The 24503-nt window shown below is 44.1% G+C and overlaps 1 protein-coding gene across 1 annotated transcript in view; it reads left to right on the top strand.

Annotated features, from left to right (window-relative positions):
* LOC119530514 (telomeric repeat-binding factor 2-like) overlaps positions 1 to 24503 on the top strand; it is a 164559-nt gene that overhangs the window by 135923 nt on the left and 4133 nt on the right. The window lies entirely within an intron of this gene.

The raw sequence follows: 24503 nt of genomic DNA, 5'->3' as shown, positions 1-24503 counted from the left end.
GGCAGTCCTTTCTCACTCTCCCTTCCCTTCCTGGTCCTTTATGCTGGGACAAAACACCTGGAAGGCTGACCTGATGGCCTCCCGCGCCCCTTCCCACATTCCTGCAGACCTGGGCTCCCTGGAACCAACCATGGGACCTTCACGTAAGGTAACCCTTGACAGATGATGGGGGCTTGTCATTCAGTAGCCCCACAGTTTGTCCTGATTCATCTCCTTGCCTGGCACATTTGCATCAAATTTTCCTCAAGACCAAGCTGGAGACTCTGCATTTTTAAGCAAATTTCTTAGGAAATTGGGATGTACAGCATGGTTTGAGAGCCACGACAAACTACAGGAAGTAGGGCTGTATCTACCTTTCCTATCGCTGTATCCCTTGCTCCGACACAGTGGCAGGAACACGGAAGTGCCAGCTGAGTATTTACTGGATGAGCAAATGAAATTTCATGAGACATGTTAAGAGGTTGTTATGGAAGGACCAAAAGGAGGAACAGTCCCTCTCACTCATCAGTGATGGGCACAAGGAAATGGGTTGCCAGGAGGAATCAGGAGCCTTATATTTTAAATTTTGTTAACACATGGAAGTATAGACAGAACACAGGGAATTTGCAGTGTACATAACATATATAATGTGAATACCTACATATCCCATGAAGAGAAACTTCATACCCATTTAATTTTCATTATTGGACCATTACCTGGATAACCAAACTAGAAAGACAATTAGCAGACTTAGCTGGAAAAAGGCAGAATTCCACGTATGGTGCTGACATATATTCCATAAGCCCCTAGAGAGGTGAAGGTAAGTGCATTCTATGGATATTTAAAAACGTTCGGATGGTGTCTGTGCAGGTTTGAAACTATTATGGACCCCAGAAGAGCCATGATCTATTAATCCAATGTTGTCGGGTGGAACCTTTCAATTAGGTTGTTTCCATGGACATATGACCCAACCAACTATAGGTGAGAACTTTTGATTAGATAATTTCTATGGAGGTGTGACCTTGCCCATACCAGGTTGGTCTTAATTAGATTAGTGGAGTCCTTTAAGAGAGCTCACAGAGAGAAGTTGCTCAGAGACGCTGAGAGACACATTTCAGAGAGAAGCTCAGATATGTAATCCAGAGTTTGCAACTGGGAGAAGCTAAGAGCCGACACACACCCAGATGCTTGGAGACCCTGGGAGATGCAGACAGAAGGATGTTTGGAGATGAAGCCCAGAGTTTGCCCTGGAGAAGCTAAGAGAGGACCTCCAGACACAGAGAGAAATGCCCTGGGAGAATAAGCAGAGATGCGCAGGAGCTGAGAGAGAGAAGCTAAGAGAAACAGAAGCCCATTTTGGAGAAAGCCATTTTGAAACCAGAACCCAGGAGCAAAGGACAAGCAGACGCCAGCCACGTGCCTTTCCAGCTGACACAGGTGTTCCAGACGCCATCGGTCTTTCTTCTGTGAAAGTATCCTCTTGCTGATGCCCTAGTTTGGATGGCCTTAGGATTATAAATTTGTAACCTAATAAATTTTATAAATTGGCTCTATAAAAGCCGATCCATTTCTGATATTTTGTACAACAGCAGCATTAGCAAACTGGAACAGAGTCACAGCCTCCCCACCCATCCCCAGGCTAGGCCAGGTGCCCTTTCACTCTCTCCCACTGAGCTGATCATGTGCACAGCTGAACATGTCATCAAATATAATTCACCAACCTGCCCCTGTTGGCTGGGAGGGCTTTGGGTCCCTGCAGCATTCGGCTGTCCACACCTAATAGGAACTCTAAATGCTTGTCAAATCCATCCATCAATCAACATGGATTTCAGTAATTAAAATTGTTTTTATTGCACTGGAATTTGTTAACAGGGCAACGAGTTCAAGAGCATTTTGGACCTCGGAAGGAAAGCTATTCTTGTTTTACCAAACTCTAACTGTCCCATTCCTTTACCCACCCCAGCCTTTCCTCTATGAGTTAATGGGAAACTAATCAAAGGCAATGTTATTCTCTAAAACAAAACTAGCAAGTTTGAAAGGGTTTGCAGTGAATTCCTTATCCAATCAGGGTACTTCATGCTGAAAGGAAGTAACCAGATTTGGATATTGGCCAGATTAAATTTTCATTCGAATTCTCTTTCTTTTTTCTTTTGTCTTTCCTTTCTCTTCCCTCCCTCCCTCCCTTCCTCCCTCCCTTCCTCCCTCCCTTCCTTCCTTCCTTCTTTCCTTCCAAATCACAGCCCTCCACATAAGCCCTACGTCTGAAGCAGGGTGACATTCTCTGTTGTGTAGAGATGGCACCAGATCAATTGCTCTCAGTTCAGCTTTTTAAAAATTTAGAGGAAAATTATCACCTATGCAGTTTGTTTGGATTTCAAACCTCCTGGGCCTTGCTTGGCCCAGCACTATTTTCCATGGGAGGTCCAGCAATTTACCCTCCTTGGCCTAGGAGAATGTCTTGGGTATTTGGAGGCACAAATCTGGCTCTGCTCCAGCTACTTTAATACCATTATATCTATGCAGACCCTGCACAGACTCTTCTGAGCCTTGCGTATGTTGAAGCTCCATGTTCCTATTAGGACACATGTCCTCAACTTCTCTAAGGCAGAGTCTTGGCACTTGGCATGCTGACAATTCCAACATACCTGGCTGGGATAAGAGAGGCTCTCAGGTTTGTCTTTCTGGCTTTTTACTTCCAGGGGGCTGGGGGATGGGGATTGACTGGACTCTTATCTGCAGTGACCATTCATTCTTTCGTTGCCTAACAAATGTTCACTGAACATCATCAGGTAGTATGTGGGGTGCAGATTCTGTTGGCAGCAGGCCTCAGCTTCATGCCTAGGAGCAAACAAAGTCCAGGTAAGTCTGGGCATCACATGCAGTGTGCACATGCTGTTCTTGCCAGAAAGTTCACGAACTTAAGAATACATAAAGACACAAACATTGAGTCCAAGGTCATAAAACTTCTCTTGTGGTGATGATGTTGTAGCACCCACCGAGTCAGCCCTGGACAGGTGCCCAGGAGCCCCCTTTTCCTCTGGCCTTGTCCCCTTTTTCCTTTCCTGGCCCTCTGCTGACCCCCAGGCTGGAGCCCATATGCAGAGTCATGGAGGCTGCTCTCAACAGACTCTCCAAAGATCCTTACAGGGGGAGAGCCTTAAAACTCTCCATGCTGGGAGGCAGAGGCCTTTCTGAGTCTCCAGAGGAAAGCATCCATGAGACATACCAACTTGCCTCTTGCTGAGCATTCACCTCACAAGGCATAACCTTGATACACTTTAGTGCCAAAGACCATCCTCCTCCACGGGGATGAGGAAGAGAAAAGACATTGAGGATGAAGGAAGAAGACCAAGGCAGGGCTACCAGGCAAAAATCTGGGAGTCTTTTATCACCTGCCATATCTGGGATATACTTATACTAAAAAACTATTCATTACGTATCTGAAATTCAAATTTAACTGGTGTACCGGTTTGTATATATTATGTCCCCCAGAAAAAGCCATGTTCTTTGATCTGATCTTGTGTGGGCAGATGTATTAGTATTGATTAGATTGTAATTCTTTCACTGTTTCCATGGAGATGCGCCCCACCCAACTGTGGGTGATGACTCTGATTGGATAGTTTCCATGGAGGTGTTGGCCCGCCCATTCAGGGTGGGTTCGAATTAAATTACTGGAGCACTATGTAAGTTCAGACAGAAGGGACACTTTGAAGAATGCACTGGAACTGAGAGAGGAGCTTCAGAGACATTTTGGAGACAGCCTTTGAAAGCAGACTTTTGCTTTGGAGAAGCTAAGAGAGGAAAAGTGCCCCAAGAGCAACTAAGAGTGACATTTTTGAGGAGCTGCAGCTTAGAGAGGAACGTCCTGGGAGAAAGCCATTTTGAAACCAGAACTTGGAGCAGATGCCAGCCACATGCCTTCCCAGCTAACAGAGGTTTTCCAGATGCCACTGGACATCCTCCAGTGAAGATACCCGATTGCTGATGTATTACCTTGGACACTTTATGGCCTTAAGACTGTAACTGTGTAACCAAATAAACCCCCTTTTATAAAAGTCAATCCATCTCTAGTGTTTTGCATTCCAGCAGCATTAGACAAACCAGAACAACTGGCATGCTGTAATCTTATTTGCTAAATCTGGCCACCCTACCAGCAAGCCCATGGCCACTTGAGAAGAACCCTCCCTACCTCCAGCCACCACCAGTAACCCTGATGTAACCCAGCAGCTGGTGTGATGGGCTGCCCCTCGGAGCTGGAGATGGGGTCGGCATGTTCAAAAGAGGAAACATTTCTTTGAAAAATGGCTTCTACTTGGAACCTCCACTTGTTTGAGCAACTGTTATTCAGGCAAACCAATGACAGAAGGAATGACTCAGACTGTCTCCTTTCCCTCCATTCCTGTGACCTCAGAAAAATGGATTCTATTATGATGAAATGAGCCCACTTTTCCTTCCCTCAGGGGACTAGGGTTTCCCCTTGTCTCCATGTTGCACATATTTGCATTTGCAGAAGGATAAGAGAACAACCTGAGAGTGCTGATGTACTCTGTCAGTTGTTTGGTTTCGTTTGCCAGCTGCAGATTGATAATGATTTAAGGCCTTGGAGTAATGGAAGATAAACTGCTTGTCACTGCCCATTCTGTGTTCCAGGAGATTGTGTTTCTGTGTGAGGCTGGCCCCAGCACTGCCCTGCAAAGGGCTTTTACATTATGTTAAGAGCTGGTGACAATAGCTGCCATTAGTATTCGGCCCTTTGGCCTCTACCCTCTCCCATTCCCTCAGACCTAAGCACTTCCCTCTGACCCTCCAAGAGAAAATATGAGGACTATTTTCCCCAAGATACCTCTGCAATTACTTGCCTGCAGTAGGGGGATCTGGTGATGCTCTGCTTAGCCTGTGTGCAAGGAGAGGAGGGTAGGAGGAAGAAAGGGCTTTCCTGGCCCATCTTCCCTTCCCCCCTTCCAACCCAGTATTAGAACAAAGAGGGGAAAGAAAGCTGTCTGTTCCCTCTTCTTGCTTCCCCTCCTCCATGTAGATGCTGGGAGAACAAGATAAAATTCCTTGTCAGCTCTGGCCTTAGCTTCTCATTTATTTATTAAGAAATGATTCCATTCCCCCACCCCCACCCCCCCAAGGAGCCATCTATCTTGTTTTCCAAGGCATTGTCCATTACTAAAGAAATGAAGGGAGGAAATGGTCCACTTTTCAGCCCTGGGTTTTTTGTTTGGTTGGGTGGTTTTGTTTTTGGTGCCTCTCAATGTCTGTATCACCAGGAAGAATGTTTTCTGAAGCCTGCCCAGGAAATGTGGGTTCTAAGATCAGCCTGTTAATTTGAGCTTCTTCAGGACTGACTCTGTGCAATGAAGCTAAAAGATGAGTGGCCCCATGGCAGTGGGAAATGCCCCTGAATGGGATCTAACGGAGACTTGGGTCTGGGGTTGGACTCTGCCTCTGGGTGAGTGATCTTGGGCAAGTGTAGCAGGTGGGTTTAGTTGGTTGGCAGCGGCGGAAAACAATCCAGGCTCACTTGAGCAAAGTGGAATTGAATGTGATGATATTGATCACCGACCTGAAGGGAAGGCTGGAGAACCAGGCAGTGACCCTGGCTCCTAGGGCACAGGAAGAAGGCGCCCCAGGAACTGGCTTGCAGTAGAAACACTCCAGCCAGGGCAGGATGGCCGAGATGAGTGAACTCAGGAGTTCCAGAGGACGGCACTCCCTGCATGTCACAGCTGGGCTAGGGGAGGAGACGGAGGCACCCAGCTCCTTGGCCTCAGTGATGAGAGTCAGGAACCAGGGCTCAAGTCTTCCAAGACCACTCAGGGTCAGGATGGGCTGGGTGGGGGCAGTGGGTCCTCCATAGAAAATCTGCAGCTGTCAGAAAGATGGAATGGACATTGGGATGCCAAACAAAAATGTCGAATACCTCTCACAACTTATTTTCTTGCTTGAGAAAGAAGGGATTGGATCAAACAACCTCTGCGCTCTGTTTTAATTAAATATTTACTAAAGCACCCTAAACTTCTTTCTTGAGTTCTTCCCCTTTCTTTGGCAAGTGGGTGTTGAGATTTTCACTCATGATTTTTTTTTTTATTGCCTCTGTTGCTTCCCTCGCCTTTGACTGTTCTCCGGTGTTTCCCTCAGTAGAGGCGTGGGCCTGTTTGTTCAGGAAGGTCACCAGGCTTATACTGCTGTAAAAAAAAAAAAAAAAAAAAAAATCAGAGTGAACAGCTTTCTGGTATGCATCAGTTTATTAATGTCTTCTTTGTGATTTGTACTGGTAGTAAATATTATTATTCATCATAAACGATAATTCAACCTGTCACTCTTTCTCTGTCCTCAGTTACCTTGTCTATAAAGCAAGAGGGTTGAATTAAATGATTATTAAGGTTTCTTTCAGCCCTAACTAGGTTGGATTCCATGAAAATTACTTTCCTCCCGGTAGGCAGTCTGTGGGGGTTGACTGAGAGGCAGCGCCCAAGAACTTGGAAATGGGAAATGTAATTTCCCTCTGGGAGAAAAATTATAAAACCAGCTGGCACCTGATCAAAGAAGATATATTCACTGTCTCCTCAAATGTTCAGGATGGTTTCCAGGCCAGTCTGGACTGACAGCACAAACATCCCTGCAGACAGAATGGCCAGTCAGAATGGGATTGAGCACCATGGATATGCAGATAAAGGAAGCTGAGGAGGTGAGCGCATCAGGATCTATTCAAGTTCTGGCCAAGACAATGCTGGGGCATTGGGCAGGGTATTCACATGAGAAGGCTCTCTTGGCTGTAGCTCTGTTACAGGGATAGGGCGGCTATCGTGTCTGGATGCCCCTAAGCAGGGATGAGAGGCTACACATTTAACAACCTGTATAGCACAGGCACCACGCAAACAGGAAGGTCTTCAGCCACAGCTGGAGCTGGGGCCTGGGGTCCCCTGCTATTCCTGATAGTTACCCTCTAGTGGCTGAGAGGTCTATGGGGTCCCCAAGAAGGGCAGGGCAGGGAGAAGGGGCACAGGGCAAGGCAGAAGCTATTTACCAATCAGCTCGGCAGTATACTGACATTTTAGTAATGCATATGTTTGAATCATTCTGTTCATTCCCTTGCCTGTGATTTCAATTCACCAACAACCCCTTGATTCAACTGTAGTTTCCCATATGTCTCTACCCATAGGGAAAAAATGGACACGGTCAGCACACATGGTTGTAAGATGACTTTATTTCTAAGATTAACAAACAGACTTTTGGTTTTTTTTGGTCACTTGGTTGCTGATTGCATTGATCAAAGCAAATCTGCTCCTATGAAGGAGTTCCACTCTTGGCTTGCTAACAAAACAAACTGCCTAAATTCCCCCCACAAAAAAAAAAGAAAAAGAAAAAAAAATTGGCCCAAATTTGCCCCACTTTAGGCTCAGAGACCATAGTTTCTAATGAAGCAACCAGTCAGTGTTTCCTTTGAAACTTAGAATCAGTGGTCCAAAGGTATTTTTCCATAGGAGCGCTAGGTGAATTTCCACACGCCTGTGAAAATTCAACTGTAGATAGCTCAGCATGGTGCAGTGGTTTTCATTGTGTGTGTGTGTGTGTGTGTGTGTGTGTGTGTGTGTGTGCTTGTTTTATTATACTAACATGACTCTTTATTTCAAACAAAATCTTACCAAGGGCCAGGAGCCCCAGATCTGCATATCCGTATGTCAGACGTCTCTACTTGGCTGTCAAATAGGCACCTCAAACATATGATGTCCGAGTAGAATTCTTTATTCCCTGCCCCTACACACACCAGCTCCTCCTGTGATGTTCCCTCGTCTCAGGTCAAAAACCTAAAATCACCCTCAGCTCCTCTCTTCTCAAACTCCCTATCATTGAATCCTATTCCCAATGACAAAATATACTTAGAATCCCATCATTATCCCTTTTTAGGTTTTAGTGTACTGGAATAGCTAGAAGGAAATACCTGAAACTGTCTAACTGCAACCCAGTAGTCATGATTCTTGAAGACGATTGTATAACTATATAGCTTACATGGGGTGACGGGTGTGATTATGAAAATCTTGTGGCTCACACTCCCTTTATGCAGTGTATGGATGGATGAATGGAAACATGGGGACAAAAACTAAATGAAAAATAGGGTGGGATGTGGAGGAGGGGTGGAATGATTTGGGTGTTCTTTTTTACTTTTATTTTTTATTCTTATTTTTATTCTTTTTGGTGTAAGAAAAATGTTTAAAAATTGATTATGGTGATGAATGCACCACTATATGATGGTACTATGAACAGTTGATTATACACCATGGATGATTGTATGGTATGGGAATATATCTCAATAAAACTGAATTTAAAAAAAAAGAATGCCATCATTTCAAAACTAGGGCCTTGTACCGGTTTGTATATATTATGCCCCCCAGAAAAAGTCATATTCTTTAATGCATTCTTGTAGGGGGAGATATATTAGTATTGATTTAATTGGAACCTTTGGATTAGGTTGTGTCCATGGAGATGTGACCCACCCAACTGTGGGTGATAACTCTGATTGGATAATTTCCATGGAGGTGTGGCCCTGCCCATTCAGCATGGGCCTTGATTAGTTTACTGGAGCACTATATAAGCTCAGTCAGGAGAAGCAAGCTTGCTACAGCCAAGAGGGACATTTTGAGGAACACACAGGAGCTGAGAGCAGAGCTGAAGAGACATTTTGGACATGGCCTTTGAAAACAGACAAATGCCCCAAGAGCAAGTAAGAGTGACATTTTTGAGGAACTGCAGCCTAGAGAGGAATATCTTGGGAGAAAGTCATTTTGAAACCAGACCTCTGGAGCAGACGCCAGCCACGTGCCTTCCCAGCTGACAGAGGTTTTCTGGACACCACTGGCCATCCTCCAGTGAAGGTACCTGATTGTTGATGACTTACCTTGGACACCTTATGGCCTTAAGACTGTAACTTTGTAACCAAATAAACTCCCTTTATAAAAGCTGATCCATTTCTGGTGTTTTGCAAAAAGGCAGCATTAGCAAACCGGAACAGACCTCCAGACCTAAAACCTTGTTCCCAGCTGCCATCGCCTCTTACCTGGATTACCACAATAGCCTTGTAACAGGCCTTCCTGCTTCTGCTCCTGCCCCCACATGTTCATTCTCTACATAGTGAAGTGATACGTTTGAAATGTGGATCAGGACATGGCTCAACCTGTTCAAAATGCTTCAGTGTTTCCCATCATACTTAGAATAAAAGTCAAACTCCTCCCCATGGCCCACCAAGCCCTCCTCCATCTGGTTTCCTGTGACCACATTGACTGAATCACTAGCTGATCTTCCTCTCACTCCCTTGGCTCCAGACAAACGGGACTTATCGTTGATCTTCAAATGTGCCAAGCTTGTTCTCAGCTTTGCATTCTGTTCTCTGCTTAGAACACTGGCGTCCTTGACTCTGCATGGCTTGCTTCCTGACTACAATTGAGTCTTTGCTCAAATGACACCTCATAGAGGCCTTGCCTAACCATCTTTTTCAAATTGTCTGCCTCATTCCTCCTTTCTAGCTCCTTGGTCAATTTTTTTCCACAGCATTTAGTAGTAGATGCTGTGGGGTGCCACCCAGATCCCCCTTCAGGACTGAGGGGCACTCACTGCCTCAGCTCCTGGGAGTGTTGGCTATTGACAGCTCACACGTAAGACTCTCTCCAGCATTGGGCTTTGTCAGAGGACGCTGCTTCACCCAGGTGTATGCCTGCATCCAGTGGCTGGTCAAATGGAGTACAGTTGCCCAACACCTGGTCTCAACTGGGACAAATGAAGCATCATCTCAGCTCCAGAGCTCCCCATTGGCTGAGGATTCTGTTTGTTGCAGCTGCACCACAGTTCAACTTCTCTCTGCCCATCCTGCATCCCTCTCCCCTCTAAAGTGTTATTGCTGAAAGCACTCCCTAAAAACCTCCTGCAAATCTGTGTCTCAGAGTCTGCTTACCATACAGCCTGAATTATGGGCCACTACCTAAAATTAAGTGTTTACTGACTTGTTTATTTCCTGTCTCCCCAGTTAAACATAAGTTCCATGAAGGCAGAGATGATACTGTCGGCCTTTTCCACCTCTGTGTCCTCCTCCAGGTGCCTAGGAGAGTACCTGACAAACTGAATGAGTTCAATCAATATTTACTGAGTGAATGAATGAATGAATATAATCCTGCATGTATAATAAATAAATTTCAATTTCTTCTTGAAATTGAGTTGGGGGGCATGGGGGAAGCTCTCCTCCCTCTGTCCTTGCACTATTCTAACAATTGAGAAGTTCCTGAGGTCCCTCTGCAGTACCTTGAAGACAATTTTGGAACCAGGTGAGCTAGCTCCATGGTCAGGCCCCATCACTAATAAGCCCTTCACCTGGCCTTACAAGCTTTTCATTCTATTCAACTGGGACAATGAGCCTTGCTCTCTGCGTTAGGAAAGAAGGTAGGAGAATGGGAAAGAATCAAACTGGTGAGTGATAAATCCTGGGGATCTTGAGAAGACTCTAGGGATCTGGTACCCCCAGTGAGCTCTCCAGATTTGGGGTGGGAGAGATGACCTGAAATTCTGGGAACCCCAAGTCAGGGGTGGCCCCCCTTTTGTTACAGTGCCTGGAAGGGAAACTGCTTAGAACCTGCCCTGAGGTGGCCCTGATGGCCTTTAGGGAGCCAAGTTTTGATCCAGTAGATTGCCCAGGTCAGGAAGCCAAATACCCTGGTGAGAACTCATTTTCTTCCAAACCTTTATGGTAAGTCTCCTTCTCTATTTCAACACTGGAATTCCCTGGAACGTTCACTGTGCAATCATCACAAGGACTTAAGAACATTTCTGGGTGAAAGAAGGTGACAAAGATGGTTTAATGCACATCTTCATTACTTACTTGTTCTCTCCCAGACTCTCCCCCAATTGCTTCCACATCTAACTGATTTTCTCTGCTCTAATATGGAGTTTTGACAGAAATAGGGAACAAGGCTGTCTGTGAGCTTTAGATCTCCCAGCTTCACACCTGGATGGAAACCTGCTGAGTTGGAGTTGAGATAATGCTGCACGAGGTTCCCTGTGAACCTGGGAGGGGGACGTGGCTGGGAGTGCTGTCCGCCTCCTGCCGGGTGCAGGCTCCGCAGAGAGGGTTAGATGATTTCCTCTCATCTGCCCCATGAAGAGACGAAGTGCCATCAGATGCCTCACTCTGGGGGGTGGCCTGAGCCAGAGCAAGCTATTAGAGGAGCTGCAGCTTGGATTTCACTTCCTCCAAAAGGTGATCTGAACCAATTCCCCTGCTCAGTCCCTGGGAGGAGGTTCCAGGGCTATTTGGCCATTTCTCAAAGCCCTAAGGGAAGGTTACCCGTAGTCAACCCAGCAAAAGTCCAATAACCGTTGAGGTGCTCCGCACATATCTCCTCCAGCACTCTCTCGGAGGAGATGTCTCTCAGCTCCTTGCAGGCAGGTTGTTGTTGCAGCGACTGAGAGGCAGGGGGGGGGACAGGAAGGAGCTAGAGCCAAGAGGGCGAGGAGGGAAAGGAGGGCATCTGTGCCCTGGAGCTGGTGGAGAAGACAAATCCTCTCCTGGGTGCAATGCAGCCACACAAACAGCCTTGGGGGAGAATGCCTCTGAGGGCCTCGAAGGATGCACATCACTGGCCCAAGTATAAGAGGTGCCAGAACACCAGTAATAGCAATTGATGAGCAAACATCTTCATAGCAAAGCAGATAATGCCTCATCTCTGCCATGGCTAAATTGGTTTTATAACATTTGCCTCACTCTTCTAAAGAATAAAACCATTACTAGCACATAATGTCTTCATCGGGGTACAGGACAGGCCCCAGGGCTCTGTTCTTGGCCCAGGTGCTTACTTATCTCTTTGACCTAGTAATCTTGGGCAGGTTTATAAATTAAAAAAAATAATAAAAATAAAAAATCCTAGGCTTTGGAATCTCCATTTGTTAATGACAATATAATAATGACCCATTACTACCATTATTCTTGAATGCCTATTATGTGTCAGGTACTGTTTTAGGTGCCGGAAAAATCAGTGGTAAACAAGAAATGAGATGTCAACTCTTTACAATGTGTATAGCTAATCATTTTCAGGTAAGTAATATCCTTATTTTACAGCTGAGGCAATTAATACTCAGAATTTCAATCATGACGTGCAAAATGCTTGCCCATGATGTGTCTTTTATTAAGTTATTGCCTTTCACTCCAAACCTACCCCTTTGTACTCTGCTTTGTGATGCTGAGGCTGGGACTCCTAAATACTTTTATTCTTGGCCGCTCCCTGCTAGGTTCTGCCAATAGGGGGCACTAGAGGGTGTCCGGAAGGCTGGAGAAGAGGACAGAGGCCTGGCTTCCTCCCACGTGCTTTCCGTGGGCTTCCTTTCTGCTCTGGTCTCCAGCCTGCCTTCTTTGGCCCAGCAGCAGCAGTTCTTGTAGCAGCAGCTGAATCCAGTTTTGAGTTTTTCTGACACTTGCAGACCTGCCACCCGTGCTCCCTTAGAGGCTCCAGCACCAGCCAAGCGGTGCACCCTCCTCAGAGGTCTGCGTCCCAGCTCTGTGGGCTCCCCTCTAAACTCCAAAGTGTTAATAATTCCAACACCTTCTCTTTGTTTCCCCAGGCTTAGGGCAGTAGCTGCCTCCTAAAGTTGCTACCCTCAAGATATCTTAGTGTTCTTTTCTTTTCCTTTTCAGTTACCTAGTTAATAATTTTTTTAAATACCTAGGGAACATCTCTTTATATATATATTAAAAAAAAAAAAAAACTGTTAAAATAATTGGTGTGGTTTCTGTCTCCTGGGCCCTGCTCTCGGCACCCGTGATCACACAGCTGGGAAAGTGGAAGAGCTGGGACTCAAAACCTGCCCAAATGACTCCAAAGTCTCTACCTTAACTTTGTTGTCGTCCCTCTCATAACGCCTGGCTGGCTGCAGATCCGCGGGAGGCAGAGTTACCTATTGGTAAGGTAACCCTAAGAAGACTCTCCCACCCTCCTTCCCAAGAGAGAAGGAAGAGAGTGGTGAGTAGATCACTCTCCAGGGAGGGAGACCCTTGTTGCTAAAAAAATTTTGTCAGCCTGCAACAGAAACTTTGCCTGTCCACAACCTTCCAAGGGCTACTGGTGGCAGGACTATTCAGTGCCCACTCAATAGCCATCTTCCCATTTCTTTCCTGCATGTGGGATCTGGAATTTGGATCAAGCAGAGGGTTCTTGCTTTGGGGAAAAGTAGATCCCTTCCCTAAGCCTAGAGGATGAAGCATGATCGGGCTAGGCCAGCCGTGGTGAGCTCCCTCCTCTTTGCCAATGATGAGGCCAGGGATGGGCATGAGGCTCAGTTATGGCCCATGAGACAGAAAGAGAAATCTACTGGGGCTTCCTTTCAGCAAGGAGAAAGTCATTACCCCTACTCATTCCTTCTAGGTTGGAGCTCCAGCAGCCATCTTGGGACCATGAGACAACAATGTCAAGGAAGGATGAAAAGCCAATGGCTAAGGGCATCAAAGCAAAAAACTAGCAAGAGCCAGGATTCTTCTCAGCACTCGTGGTCCTGGCCTGCCTTCTCCATGCTTCTTCTCTGGGAATAATTAAGTGTTTTTATTGCATAAGCTACTGGTAGTCAGATTTTCTGCTATTTGCAACCAAAAGCCTTCCTATCTGATACAAAATTAGAATTCCTAACTGATGCACCGCTACAGTCACCATGATCCATGCTTGTCTCAGCCCTTGCACCTGCCTCTGGAGGGTGGACCCCAGGAGAGGTAGGCTCCATCCTGACAGCTGTGGCCACGATGTGCCCCGGTATGGGGGCTCCCTGCTACTCCACAAACACGCTGTGTTGTCTGAGGCTGGGCTCCAGCACAGCCCTCAGAGTAGGAGGGCGTATAAATAAAAGGCCTTATGTTTTATAGGCCAGTCAATATTTATTCAGCCCCAACTGAGCAGTGGGCTGGAAGGAACAGAGAGACTATAAAATGTCTTCTGTACTGAAGCCTGAAATCGTGCTGGAGGAAAGGGGCTTCTTCGTGCTCTCACTGTAAAACAGTCCTCAGCACGGCAGAGCGCGAGCCTTGGAGCTCTTTGGAAGAAGTGAGACTGGGGCAATCTTGTAAATGAGGACAGAGAGGAAGCCAGGGCTGCGGACAGGAACTGGCTGAGCTCTTAATGCAGCTCTAATAGAGGCTCTTGGGCAGGTTGTCTCAAATGCAAAAAACAAAAAACACCCCTACAACTGTGCAAGGAAGGAAATCACAGGGTCTCTTGTCACTTAGAGAGTCTCATGGGAAAGCCCACACTTTTAAGGACAGCAATTGTAAGGTTTTTATAAAGCCCTTTTGTGTAGTGCGTGTTTATTTGAAGGCACATACCCATAGGAATCCTTGCTTTTCCCTGCCACATAATCATTGCCTACATTCTGTTGATTTTGTCAGTCAGATGGTCTCTGATCCGGGCTGTAGCCCTCTCCACTGTGTCCCCATTTTGCTTCTCTCTCCCTCTTACCTGGCCTTCACACAGCTAGCAGTTATTTTCATTGGTAACGTTGGACCATTCTCTTCCCTACTCCAAACCTTCAGCGCTCCCCTTGGGCTACTGAATCAGGCCCCAAATCTGTTGCCTAACATTTAAAGCCTTCTCCTCTCTGCCTTCCGGTTTTCACCCTCCCTTTATCTGCCCCTTACACATACACTGTGTGCTAAACTGAGATGCTCCAGCTTCTCCAGACCTGCCCCTTGATCCCTCTTCTCTGTGCCTTTTCTTCCAGGGATGCCTTTTCTCTTTAGCACTGTCAAGAATCTAAATCCATCAAGGCTCAGCTAAAATGCCTCCTCAGTTTCCTTCAATCACTGCTTCTCTCCACTTCCTCGCTGGCACTGTGCTCTTCTGCCTTTGAATCATTTTTACAATTCATGCTCATTGCACTGGACCCACTAGAATTTTCTGCTTCTCTTATGGTTGTTTTCTTTTCTCTTATATACCAGATCAGCGGTTCTCACCCAGGGAGGGGAGGTTGGGGTGGGAGGGCGGACTGTGTGTAATAATTTTACCCTCCAGGGTGTATTTGGCCATGTCTAGACGTTCTTGGTTATCACACTATGGAGGTGCTGCTGCCATCTCAGGGGTCAAGTTCAAGGAGGCCGCTAAACCTCCTAAAACGCACTGAGCAGCCCCCACAACAAAGAACTATCTGGCCCAAATTGTCAATAGTGCTGAAGTTGAGAAACTCTATGTTAGATTACATGCTTCTTAAAATACATAGCTTTTTTTTTTCTTTTTTACTTCCTAAAATAAACGGCTTTGTATATATAATCATGCTAAACTATTTTTAATGAAAGATTATAAATATTTAATACACATTCACATATTATGTTTTGAATCTGCCCAAAGAGTGATCCCTCTTCCACGATAACCACATCATCCCATAAGTCACCACTGTAATATCTGTGCGAGCTGATGGCCATGGTGGCCGTTCACCGCTGGTATTCTCCAAGTCTTTCTCTGAATTGTTAGACCTCATTAAAAAAAAAAAAAAGTCCCAGCTTCTATTCTCTCAGCTCCCTATAGAAATTCCTTCACTAAGCTGAGCTTTAGCTTGTTATGTCTTCTGTCTTTGTAGAGAGTTGATAAAAGTAGAGCTCTGTTGAACAGTGTTTCTGACTGTCTCGCAGAATTTTAGTTAGCAATATTCCATATACTCACTAAACCGGAAAATGATCTTAATGCAGCCTCCTCATTTTACAAATGAGGAGACTAAGATTCTCTGTGTCACTCAATGTCCTTCAACCAAGGACTTGCATGATGAGTTCCAGCCTAAGTTTAGGTAGGAAAACACTTTGTCCTTATAGATGAATATGGATGTTTTATATTGTCAGAAAACAAATATCTATGCAACCCAATTTGCTTCTCTTTTTGGCTTAGCTGTCAGAAAACTCAGAACTGAATCAAAAGCCCAAGTGTTATAATCTGCTCCAATCAGGTGTCTGAAACCATTTATTTCTTTTGCTGTCTTCAGCAGGAGTGTTATCCTTAGATGCCTTCTCTTGTACTGTGTTATAATCTTTAAACTGCATCAGGTCTTTTGGAAGTATTTTTTTTTAACTAAAAACAAAAAAACAAAAAAACAAAAAAACCCACATCTTAATGGTATTCCAAGCCCTCTTTGTGGTTGAGTGTGAAGGGCTTGGGCTCTGGGGTGGAGACAGTGGGACTGGAATTCTGGTTTAGTCATTTATCATCTGTGTGACCTTGGGCATGTCACTTAACCTCTCTTGGAATAATAATAGCCACCTGCTAAGTTTATTGAAAGTGTTAAATAAGAAATGACTCATCAATGAAACCACCTTTCCGTGTGTGCCCCATAACAGGTGCCTAATACATATATTTCCTGATGCAATTTCCAATCTTGTTTATGATGTCAATGGCTTTGTATTTATTCTGGCTAATAATTGCAAAAACCACTTTTGAGTAATGTTAACAACTTTTAACTTTAATATATAACCTGATATTTATTGTTTACCTCCCATTTAAAGATAAGGTAACTGGTATGAAATGATCACTCTCAGTTCTTGTGATTTTAATTACAAGAATAAGTTATGTAAACAACTGCACAGCACTCTACTGGGTGGAAATGTAGCTGCAGCCGCCCTTTGATTTGCTGTTGTGGTTGCTATTTTCAGAGCCTGGCAGTGTTTGTGCTTCTGCCAATTAGGTTTATGGTTGGCCTAGAAGTTTTACATTATAAACATACGGAATATGACCAGAAAAGGCTACTTGTTTTCCTTCTTGCTGTAGGCTGGAATGAATTCAGAAACCAGAATACAGAATATTCAACCTGTCTTTATAATGGCTCCCCATTTGTTTAGAAGCCCAGAGGCCCTAGAAAAAGTTAAAGTAATGGTACAATCCTACTTGAAAAAAATTTAAGTCTTTAGAGTAGTTTGGTTCTCACAACTCCCCCGGCAAGGAAGGCAGTGAAACAGGTGCAGAAAGACATCTGGGCAAGTCCCAAGTCCAGAGCTACAGTTACTGCACCTGGTTCCCCAGTGTGATTTCCAGTCCTCTTCATAACTTGCCTCTCACCTGCACCCCAGTCCCATGCTCCCTAAGCCACTAAAACTGAGACGCTGAACCTGGAGGCATATTCCTTAGCGTTCAGAGAGGGGGGTTGTAAGGTGCATAAATTTCCTAGAGCTGTGCTGTTCAATATGGCAACCACGCGCCCCTTGTGGTTCTTCAGATTTAAATTGTGATTGATTAAAATGAAATGCATTTAAAAATTCAGCCCCTCAGTTGCACTAGACACATTTCAAGGGCTCGATAACCACAGGAGGCATATTGCCGCCATGTTGGACTGCTCGGCTATAAAATGTCAAGGCAGAAAAATCTATTCAACAGTGCTGGATGAAAGCCATTTTCTACTTATATGGGGATTGAGGCAAAATAGAGGCATCGTTGTACACCAACCATTTCTTGCAACTGTAAAATAGGTGTTCTTTTCAGAGAAGGGGCTTTGCCACAGAGGTTCTTGGCTGTGTCCCACCCAGGACCATCTTGTGCCTCCATGATTTGCACTTGAAGCCTCTTCTGAAGTTACAGTTGAGGCAGGTTAAACGTAGGAGAAATGTCTTACAGGCCCTGATGCGTTTGGACTGGTGCAGGGGCATCTAGAGAGAACGGTCAGCCTCCTGAAACCCCAGGAGGTTGAACATAACAGGATACATTGTTCAACCAGAGGGCATGGACCAATCACAATAACCCATTCACAGTCCTTAATTTGAATGTTTATTCATCCAATTGCGACAGCTTTCTTACAAACCTTAATTTACATGTTTACTAATCAATCACAAGAATGCATAGGCAGCAGTCGCAATAGCCTACTTACAATATTTAATTTGAATGCTTACTCACCAATCACAATGTATCAACACCTCAAACCCCACCTCCTTTGTTTGATCTGTTAAAAACCCTTGTGCCAATGGAGAACGTCTTCTTGACCAAAAGGAGGTTGTGAAATGAAATGAAGTAAGTTTCAGTGGCTGAGAGATTCCAAAAAGAGCCGAGATGTCACTCTGGTGGGCAATCTTATGTACAAAATAGACAATACTTTTTAGGTTCTAATGAATTGGAATAGCTAGCAATAAATACCTGAAACTATCAAACTACAACCCAGAGCCCATGAATCTTGAAGATGATTGTATAAAAATGTAGCTTATGAGGGGTGACAATGTGATTGGGAAAGCCATATGGACCACACTCCCCTTTGTCCTGTGTGTGGATGGGTGAGTAGAAAAACGGGCAAAAACAACAACAACAAAACTAAAGGAAGAATGGGGGGTGGGGGGAGCCAATCTGGGTGTTCTGTTTTTACTCTTGTTTTTTTATTCTTGCTTTCACTTTTTCTGGTACAAGGAAAATGTAAAAAAAAAAATAGATCAGGGTGATGAATGAACAACTATATGATGTTAATGTGATCAATGAATTATATACTTTGGATGATTGTACAGTATGTGAATAATTCTTAATCAAAAAACAAAACAACAACAACAAAAAAAACCCTTGTACCAAACCTGTGTGCACACTCACGCTCAATCCTGGAGCATGTACTCACTTTTCAATAAACTTCACTATTCAATTATATCTTCTTATCTCATCCTTGAATTTTTTTTGTGATGAGACTATAAGCCTGGAAAGGAGCTCCAGTAATGTCTTCCTTGACAAGAACGGAGCTCTGGTAACACAGGGAGCTTTTTACCACAGGCAGCGACGAGCTCTGGAAGCTTCGGTAACTGTCCTTTACTCCAAGTAGGAGTGGAAGCTTAGGGGTCTGACCAATTTTAAACACCTTAAGGAAACATTTGTCCTTAAAGAATTTACTTCTTCAAACTGAGTCCCCCTTCTAGAATGGCCCTAGGAAAGAAGTCCCAGTATCTACCCCCAAACAGAAAGACGAAGGGATCGTTCTGAAAGGCCAACCTTGCTTTACATGTGCCTCTTTGTATATTGGTTTAGAGAGATTTTAGCATCCAAATGTGTGGTATTAGGTACTAACGTAGTTTCTAACTTCCCAGGGAGGTTTATACTTTACATATCTTGATACATAAGACTATACAAGCTAAATGCCCTCACTATTCTCTTTCCTGCATCCCTGAACCCAGAGAGCCTCCTCACTGACCTTGACTTTGCTTAGTTCTCTGCTTCTCTGGAGGGTTTGGCGTGGGAACAGATTCCTAGCTGTGGCACCCACATGGTGCCTTTGAAGCTTAGAAAAATCTTTTTTCCTGGTCCCAAAATAGTGCCTTTGTGATTACCCCTGATGCTCCGGCTGTCATTATCCCAGGTTTCTGGCTTTGCCTTTCCTTTTTCCAGATAATATCTGGCACACTGCAACATTGTGGGGTTTTTTTCCCCTTAACTCCATGCTTTCCCCTGTAAACTTTGTTAATAATAATAACCACCATCACCACCCTCTGAGCTATTACGCATGTGCCAGAAACAGTGGTGAGTACCTCTATCTGAATTTAATCTCACCACCTCCACAGATACCACCCTGCTCCAACTCAGCATCAGCTGAGTTGCAAAAGCTCCCACACAGGTCTCCTTTCTTCCATCCTCATCCCTTTCTATTCTCAACCCAGCAAGCAGCCAGAAAGAACCTGTTAAAACGTGAGGCAGATTGCATGTCTCTCCCTTTCCCCCCACAGTCCTCTCTTCTGACTCAGAGTAAAAGTTGGAGTCTCTCCAGTGTGGCCTGCACTACCCCGTACCATCTGCCTCTGCTCCCTGCTGACCCGCTCCAATGAATCTCCTTTCCCCGTCGCTGGCTTTGCTCCAGACACGTCAGCCTCCTCAGCCCTGCCTCAGGGCCTTTGCACTTGCTGTTCTCGCTGCCAGATACCCACATGGCTTGCTCCCTCTTCTCCTTCCAGCCTTTCTTTACTGAGATTGCACAAGCATGTGCAAACACACACACTCACTCTCTATCTCCATAGCACCTATCACCATTAACATGCCATATACTTTTCTTCTTTATTTGTTTATAAGTAAACAAGAAGATTAACCCTAGCTAGAAAACAACCTCCTTGAAAACAGATTTTTGTCTGTTTTGGTGACTGATGTGTTCACAGAACCTAGTACAGGACCTGGCACATAATAAAGTGTTCAATAAATATTTTTTGAATAAGTGAATGAGTTCTCCTATATCCTTAGTTTGTAGTTAATTCCTATTTTATAAGCAGGGAATCTGAGGCTTAAGGTTAAGCAACCTGCCTGGGATTGCACAGCTGACCCTCTGACTCCAAAGCTCATGGGCTTCACCCCAACATATGCTCCCATGACCACATTAATGTTCTGCTTCATCCCCTCCGGAATGTTGGTGTCAACCACCACACCCAAACACTGCAATGCACCTGCACGGCCTGCTGGCATCTTCAGCTGGAGGACGTCCAGAGTGTGTCAGCCGCCACAGAGACAAGGGCAGCAGATTCCTAACATGCCAGGCTGTCGACAGGCAGAACTTCTAAAAATGGTAGCCTCTCCTTCCCATCTGGGGCAGAAAAGCCCACATGTAAGCCTTTGTACTCCTAGGTAGGCTGATAATAGGGTAAAATAACTCTACCAGATAAGTTTGGGAATAGAGTTACACCTTTTATTTTGACTTAAAATGGAAGGTGAAGATCCAACAAATAAAGGCTAGACTTGTAGCAGATTTGTCTATATTATGGCTAGGAGAGCATGTTTTAGTTTAATTTTGATTTAGAGATATAGAAGAGAAAGAAAGGTGTTTTATGTATTAATTAGCAAATAGGTATAAGTAAATATAAACTTTTTTTTCAAGGATGAATTTGGAACACTTTTTGCTATATTTTAGAAAACTGACCTTTGGGTATGTTTCATTTGGTTGGGCAGGGTGAAAAGAAAAGAGGCTATTTTTAGACACGTTTCTTTTTTTTCATAAGTATTCCATCCACATTCCTGCCTTTATGATATTTTAAAAATAATTCTTTGTTTATAACCACCCTGTTCAAACAGTGAGGCCACAGAGCAGTACTTTTCTATTTTAACTATAATTTTTCCATTTATTAAAACAATTAGTCACCAATAAAGAGAGAACAGTATTTAGATAAGATGCACAGTACAGTGCATGTTTCAGCGCAGTGGTTGGCAAACAGTCCGAGGAATCCTTGGAGCCTTGGACTTGCATCAGGGGCCACCAAGGAGGGGACCGAGAGGGTAGAACTCCTGCCACTTCCACCCTCCCCAGCTTGAATCAGAGCAGCTCCAGTTTCATATCTCATACTGTGGGGTCCCACAAAATATTTTATTTGAATTAAATAGGTTCCACAGTATGGTGTTTATTAGGGCTACCCACCAAATATTCCTTTCTTTTTCCTTCCAGGCATGTGGTAGGGTTGTACTTCCTGACTCTCTAATTGTTGGGTGGAACCACGTGACCAATTCAGGCCAGTGGGTGTGTTGTTCAGATCTGGAGCATCAAATTGCCAATCATCTAGAAGGCAACCCCGTGCCCCCTGTCCCATCTTTTTTCCTTTGCCATGATCACTGGCAGTATTTCTGGTAGTGGCTACTAAGTCAGCCTGAGTTCCAGAGTGAGGATGACACAGGGCAGACATTCAGTCAACTCTAGAAAGATATTCAGAATGAGCTGGAAATAATCTTGTGTTGTTTTAAGCCACTGAGATTTGGGGGTTGATTTGTCACTGCAGCATAACTCAGCCCATCCTGACTGATACATACAGCCTTTAAAATGTGTCAAAGCCACCATTTTGGAGACATCTAAACAGTCATGTAAATTTAGGTATCAATTCATTAATCTTCTTAAGCCCTGTTAAATCTAGTCCCATTTTCTGTGGCCTTAGGACCAAGATTTATTTATCTTCTCTTCCTCTTCAATGGTTACCCTCTACCCTTGACTGGGACTCTAGGAATTTTTAAAACTTTGCCAAACAGCTTTTTATAGCTTTTCAGCTGCTACAGATTTTAACTTTTTCCAGGAAAGGAATATTTTGATTGCCACAGGTTTTCTCACTCAGAGAGTATTACTCACTATTCCTGCTTCCTAACTTTCTACTTCCACTTTGACTGTTTACATGAGGGAAACAATTACATTTCCAGGGGGAGAGAAACAGAAAGGGGAGGAAGAGAAGAAGGAAGGAAGAGGAGGAGGAGAAGAAGAAAGACAGAAAGAGACAAAAAATGTATGTTGCTGGCCTCTTTTTCTAATCATGGGTTTTTTAAGTTAGTTCTTACCAAAGTGTGGTCCTCCTACATCAGAATCATGTGGTAGGTTTGTAAAAAATGCAGATTGCTATTAAGCACCCATTAGGAGTGTGCATGGGATTCCCATATGCTCTGACATTTGACCAGCACTGTTATAAATCATTCTATTGTCCCCATTCAGTTGTTTATATAGCATAGGAAATATTCTTTCCATTACTATTTTTTCAGCCTAGTCTCAGTATCCAAACTGTTTTCTGTTAAAAAAAAATGTTGTAGTCACTAAATTCTTAGCTCATTTCAGAACTAATTTTTTTCTAATATGTATTTAAACAGAGTATATCAATATTTTGAAATAGAAAAATAAAATATGTCCACATTTTTTGCACTTATCCTTTATACCCTTTAAACTGTTGCATTCTTAATTTGAGGACAACACACCTACACACACACAAACCTCAGTAACTGCTCTTGTTGAAGCCGAGTGAGTGTGAGGCGATCAGGCCTCAGGTCCCAGGGTAATCATAGAAGGAGGACAATGGTAACTGACATTGATTATCGATTATGTGTCCAAAACTTGACATAGGTTATCTCATGTAATCCTCAGAACAGCTTTTTGCAGGTGGGATTATTACTCCTATTTTACATGTAGAAGATCTAGGATCAGAGAGGTAAACTAACTTGCCTAAGGCCACACAGCAGGTAAGTAGCAGAGCCTGACATACCCCAAGGCAGCTGGCCTTCAAAATCCATGTTTTCTGCAGCAAACCACACTGAATTTGTGAAAAACTATCTGACATAGCTGAAGAGGAGCATTGGAACAGGGTAGGGGAAATTTTCTCCACCATGATTCAGGCTGGATGGGAAAAATGCCCCTGAGGCTACCCCACCTAGGCCAAATCATCCTTAATTTGACCACCTGACCACAGGTGATAGCCAGAAAAACATGCAAATCTGTACCCTGGACTAGCACCTCCTCTGAAGAGGATTTGCCTAGTCAGAGGGGGAAAAAATAAAGCACTTCAAATGTGTATGCTATTTCATTCTGTCAAAGTAGGTCAGAGGAACTGGGCAGGGTGATATGTGGTTCTTTATCAGGAGTCCTGTTTGACTGAGGAAATTAAAGTAAGATGGAAAGAGCGCAATGAAGCCACAGTGTTTCCGCTCACCCGGGTAATATCGGGACTTTCTAGTGAGGCGGAGGCATGTACAGTTTGTATATGAAATGTCACTGGGACAGGCTGGCTGGCTGGCAGAAACCATCTTAGAAATAACTGCCTACATGGAAAAAATTCTATATGCAGTAACATTCCTAATTCTATTCCTTCAGGACTAGGATGGGAAGAAAATAAGCTAGGAGGGTATGTCCTCTCACCCACCATCCTTCTCACCTGAAGGTGTAAGTCAGGCTTATTCCCCCTTTCACCACTGAAAATCCCCCTGGACCTGACATTTGTAGCAAGCCATTGCTCTATGTACCTACCCAACGAGCCTCACACAAAATTTTCATTACCATTCCTTTATTCAGACTTTAATTTAGTTGTCATTGAGTCCCCTTCTGTCTACATCATCTTCAGCAAGCAGCATGCTGTGGGGATGTAATAAATGTTTATTAATAATAATATTTCTCTGTTGTGAGGTTCTTCTCCTTACGATGAATTATTATTGGAGGAGAAATGCTCTGCAATAATGTGTCAACATTTTAATGAAAACTACAATATTGAGTGTTTGTAAAGAGCCATTCCAATGTAAGTTATTAGGACACCATAGCGTTAATTTCTAGGAACTGATATATACTTATGTCGAGTAGCTTAAGAGTAACTGGGCTCCCCGAGACTGTTGAATTGTAACGTAGACATTTTGCTACTTGGCATTCTGGGGGTCTTCCCCATTAGCTTCAAAAGAAGCTTCTGTTGGTGTGGTAGCTTAGCTGATTGAGTCATGTAGCTCACTCAAATTCATTGTGATGGTTTACACTTTAATCATTCTCTCACGGTAATATAATGGTAATTGGTGTCGTTTAATCTACTGTGCTGTTTAATGCCCTGAGACTTTGGGGATTTCACACAACCCACCAAATATTAACCTATACTATTTATTTACTCTGTGAAAGAAAACTCTCCTTTTTCCTCAAGCACCCCAGCTTTTAAAGAAGCTGACTGAGGTAGAATCGGTATTTGGTGTGTCCCAGACAGGAGGGAAGCTTGTTCTTGATTCTTGTGAGTTCCCTGGCTTTTGCACTTTGCTCAAGGAACCCTTTGGGTCACCGAGTTAATTCACACACAGACCTTCCTTTGCCTTGATCTAAGG

This window comes from Choloepus didactylus, chromosome 3 (assembly GCF_015220235.1).
Source record: "Choloepus didactylus isolate mChoDid1 chromosome 3, mChoDid1.pri, whole genome shotgun sequence".
NCBI lineage: Eukaryota > Metazoa > Chordata > Mammalia > Pilosa > Megalonychidae > Choloepus > Choloepus didactylus.
This window is presented reverse-complemented; position numbering and strand designations above follow the sequence as displayed.